Genomic DNA, 5,255 nt, shown 5'->3' with positions numbered 1-5,255 from the left:
TAGGATTCGAGGTTGTGGTTGTTCGGGAAGATAACGAATCAACTACGTGAGGCAACAGTTTGCAAAACTAGAGATTTAGTTCATTGTCGTGCATGCGGTATTTACAGATGATGAGTCGGTTGGTTGACTCGTTGAGTATTTGGCGGTTAGCGCCAGATTGAATATTATATCCGCGTCAGGTAAGAATTCGGATGCGAATACAATAGGTGCGAGCGAGAGGTATTTGATACTGGGNTCCATTAATCCCCTTTTGAAAGAACCCGATAGCTCGCCTGGTAAGTTAACCCTAAGAAATCACCGAGATCTCCCATTGACCCTCTTCAAAACACCCAATTCACGTTCAAACGCTTTTCCTCACTCCGTCAACAAAATAACCCTCCAATCAATGAATTATGACAAATTCCAACATCAATGTTTCAATTTCTTCCCAACCCTACTTGTCGCTTACTTGAATCACCTATTTGGAGCCAACTTCTGATAATAGCCGTTTTCGTAAATGAAGTCTCCGGCCTTAGTAATAAGTAACAATACATGGCTCAGATTAAATTCCAACTTTTTACATATACAACTATGACAAATCTATTCACAGATCATAATATAAATTCTTAATATAAATTCAAATGGTTTTGAACATAAATTCTACAAGTTTTGTAGAAAAATTTGAGCAACTTCTGGTCTAAGATATGCAGATACACCAACGTTGGTGGTTAGTGGGTTAGACGCAAGTCTAATGTGGGGAAGTTTGAGAGTTCGATGCCAAGTAGAATCGAATTTTTCAACCTGGGGCTCCGGCGAGCGGGCGGGTGCTAATAGAGTAACTGCCTGTACCGGCATGGGGTTCCTATTATTTTCCATGCTACTCCAATGTTCTCTAGGAGTGTGAACGCGATACGGTGGGGAATCCACAACCTTATGTATCGGGTTGGATAGGGTGCCGAATGGGATCCAAAAGGGGGATCGAAGGCCGTAAAAAATGTTATGAAGATAAAATAATTATGAGTCTGGCTAGGGAGTGAATTTTGCAATTTATAACTCTGCATCGATCTGTTGAACCTCATGCTTATTGTAATGATTATGGTGCGCTAATGACACGTGCACTAAGTAATATAAAGTTAAAAGGCCGCAAATTGAATTATATTAGTTTTAATATAATATTATGTTTTTGAATGATCAGCTGGTCAATTAAAAACATACGATTGGCTGACCCCCCCCCCTTTTTTTTTTCCCTTCGCAATCCCCTTCCCACACCATCACAGAAGAAGACATATAAGGACAACCCCTAGACATCGAAGCTCAGAATCGCAGCTCATAGCCCTGAAGATGTAGACTGCAAGGTTTGCGAAACGTCGGCGCAATGCTGAAACCAAACGCGGCATCCATCCGGAAGCCAATAGTGTCATTGAATTATATTATTGATCTGCACAAAAAAGAAATTAGGATTCAATGTAGTAGTTAAAGTAGTATATTCAATAAATCAATATTTTCGAATTGTAAACTGGAAATGGAAAAAGCTGTCAAGATCATACTATAGCGATATATCAGTAAGGATAAAATCATCAGTCGGTCTATGGAGCGAGCAGACAGTCAACGAGGAACTGGAAGGGAGAGGATTAACCATTTAAATATACAAAACGAAGATAGGAAGAAGGAAATATTAGGTGTATAACTTAATTTTTCCCTTTTTTTATAAAAAATTATGTCACATTATAAAATATATAAATACTAGATCAATCCTCGAAATATCGTCCATCGTTTTCAATGATCTTGCGCCATCGATCGGGCAACACGCAAATGTCATCGAGAAAAAAACTCGCAGGCTTTGAGGCGATAAAGTTATCGACGATTTTTCGTACATCGTCTAGAGTTTAGAAGTGGCTTTCCTCTAAGGCGTGCTGCATGGACCGGAGCAGATGGTAATCGGAAGGGGCCGAGTCCAGTGAATAAGCCGCGCGCGGGACAACCTCCCAGCCCAAGCTCAACATGGTTTTCAGAGTCGCGCGAGTAACATGAGGTCGAGTGTTATCATGGAGCAGCATGACTTTTCGGCTCCCTTGCCCAGTAAATGGTCTCCTCTTATCAAGTACATTGCTCCATTTGTTTAGTTGCCGAATGTAGCGATCTGAAGTAACTACCTGACCTGTTTCCAAAAGTTCGTAATAGAGTACACGTTTCATATCCTACCAGATGGAGGGGAGAACTTTTTTCAAGTGTATTTTTGGTTGGGGCTGGATGTCGATAGTCATCCGATGGTAGCGAAGATACTTATATATTCATTTCAGATTATTTCAATGTATTGTCTTCGGGCTTGGCTTAGCAACCGAATACCTTACCATAATACCTCGCGACGATTCGTAATAATTCGGTCGTCCTCGAGCGGATGATTAATACCGTTGTCGCGAGAGGTCACTCTCATTCCAGCTCTCATGGTGTAAACCAAAGTTACGTTTGCTGTGAATAAATCTAATTCGATATATATATTAATCCCGAGTGTTATAGGTTACAAACCCATATATCCCTTACCGAATTCCCACAAGTGGTGACCCCGATGTGATTCCTTCAACGTGTCGAATAAAATTAACGTGTTAACGAATGCAATTGTTAAAGTTGTGCCGTTTTACGTTAAAATTAAAGTGATTGTCGGTCGCGTAGTTTTTCGTCGATTGTTCGAGAAGCGTCGGGTTTTGATATCGTGCTCGGTAGCGTCCCTATCGGTTCGTGCACTTTTGTTACCGCGTATGATTTTTTTGGTGCATCTTGGTGCCTCGCTGAGCACCCAGGATGTTGTGCTGCACCGCGAAAATTATCACGAACAATTTTTGCCGTGATTAGTGCACTTCCAAACATAGTTAGTAAATCTAGTGGAAATGGACGAGGAAGCTGACATAACTCAGGCATTGAGACGCCTTATAGTTCGTCCCATACCATTTTCCGCTGAGCGTCCTGAACTCTGGTTTGTTCAACTCGAAGGGCAATTTCACTTTGTCGGCATCGCGGATGAACTGGACAAATTCCACATGGCTGCCGTTCATCTTGATACCGTTGCTATAGCCGAGGTCCAGGATATTATACTGCATCCACCAGCTCAGACTCCGTACAAGGCGTTAAAGGATACCCTCGTGGAAAGACTCATCGCTTCCCAGGAGGCCAGACTACACCAGCTCCTGGACAAAGAGGTCCTCGGTGATCGTAAGCCCTCACAATTTTTACATTTAAAATCCCCTGTAGATACCGTTCCAGAGAACATTCGATCCTGGCGACGCAATCAGATTCTACCCTGGACAAAATGGCTGCACTCGCAGATAAATTATAGGAGATATCGTCACCACCAAGTATCACTGCCATTTCTCCAGTTGCCGATCCAGCCAATGCCGCTCTAGAACAGAGATTTTTGCGTCTCGACGCTTCCATTTCAGGATTGGTGGATGCAGTCAGAAATGAACGTTCTCGTTCGCATCCGCGTTCAAAGTCTCGTTCAAGTTTAGCAAATGCTGGTACCATTACAAATTTGGTGACCAGGCCAAACGATGCACGCCTCCATGTTCGATGTCAGCGGGAAACGCATCAGCGGATCGTTAGCGACGGTGAACGATCCAGTTTTCCGCTCTTACCGCCTATTCGTGTCGGAAATTGTTACAAAAGTCAAATGCCTAGTAGACACCGGCGCGGATTTGTGCGTATATCCACGAACGCTCCTGCCAGGTAAGAAAAAGGCAACGGAGTACATGCTGTATGCAGCAAACGACACACGCATGCATACATACGGCTGTACAGTCCGCTCACTCAATTTCGGCCTCGGAAAGGATTTCACTTGGCGTTTCGTTATTACGGATGTTGAAAAACCCATCATTGGTGCCGATTTTCTCGTACACTTTGGACTTTTGCCGGATTTAAAAAATAATCACCTGTTAGATTCAACGACTGGGTTATCGACGCCATGTGTAGCATCAATATCCAATATCGTTTTAACAATTAAAAGTTTACCGGCCGACCGACTCGTCTTGGGCCGACCTTCTTACCGAATTTTTATCAATAACCAAACCAGATGGAATTTACCACCTGACTAAACACACAATGGTCAATCATATTACAACAACAACTGGACCGCCAATATCGAGTAAAGCTAGTCGTCTCGCCCCAGATAAATTAGTTATCGCGCAACAGGAATTTCAAAAGATGATGAAGCTGGGTATCGCTCATCGTTCGAAAAGCTCCTGGTCTTCCCCGCTACACCTGGTGCCCAAAAAGTCTGATGATTGGCGACCCTATGGAGATTACTGTGGACTTAACGCTCGCACGATACCTGATAGATATCCTATTCGCGTACTTCAAGATTTTACCGTCAATCTCGCAGGTAAAAAATTTTTTTCGACTATCGATCTCGTTCCTGCATTCAATCAGATTCCTGTCGCATCTGATGATACCCGCAAAACAGCAATAATTACACCATTCAATTTATTCAAATTTCCATTGATGACGTTTGGACTTCGAAATGCCGCGCAGACGTTTCAACGATTTATCGATGAAGTAACACGAGATCTGGATTTCGTTTTTCCGTACATTGACGATATCTTAGTTGCCTCCAAAGACCGTGAAGAACACCGAAAACATCTTCACATCCTATTTCAACGCTTGGCAGAGTATGGCGTCGTCATCAATACCGCTAAATGCCATTTTGGACAACCAGAAGTTAACTTTCGCGGTTATCGTGTATCGGCTCAAGGAATTCGTCCGCTTCCAGAATAAGTTGACGCTATCATCAACATCCTACGACCTGAGAAAATCAAAAAGTTACGTGAGTTTCTCGGTATGATCAATTTTTATCGTAAATTTGTTCAAGATGCTGCAACGACACAGGCACCTCTTCACGAATACCTTCAAGGTCCAAAGATCAAGGGTACTTATCCAGTTCCGTGGACCCCAGAAGGAGAAGCCGCTTACCAATACCTCCAAGAAACAATTGCAAGACGCAACGTTGCTGGTCTACCCGGATCCGTCATTACCGTGGGCTGTATTTATAGACGCGTCGGAATTTGCCATTGGTGCCATTCTACAGCTGCGCAAAGGTACCGTTTGGGAGCCGCTTTCCTTCTTCAGTAAGAAGCTTCAACTCTGAGGAACCGCAGCCCATATGACAGAGAACTTCACGCAATCGACGCAGCAGTTCGTAAGTTCAGGCACATTTTCGAAGGCCGTCACGGGAACATTGCTACCGAACACAAACCACTGTTACATGCCTTCAAACAGGATTCAGACAA

The sequence above is a fragment of the Diachasma alloeum genome, unplaced genomic scaffold, assembly GCF_001412515.2.
Source record: "Diachasma alloeum isolate Michigan unplaced genomic scaffold, Dall2.0 Dall_scaffold_01279, whole genome shotgun sequence".
Classification (NCBI taxonomy): domain Eukaryota; kingdom Metazoa; phylum Arthropoda; class Insecta; order Hymenoptera; family Braconidae; genus Diachasma; species Diachasma alloeum.
This window is presented reverse-complemented; position numbering follows the sequence as displayed.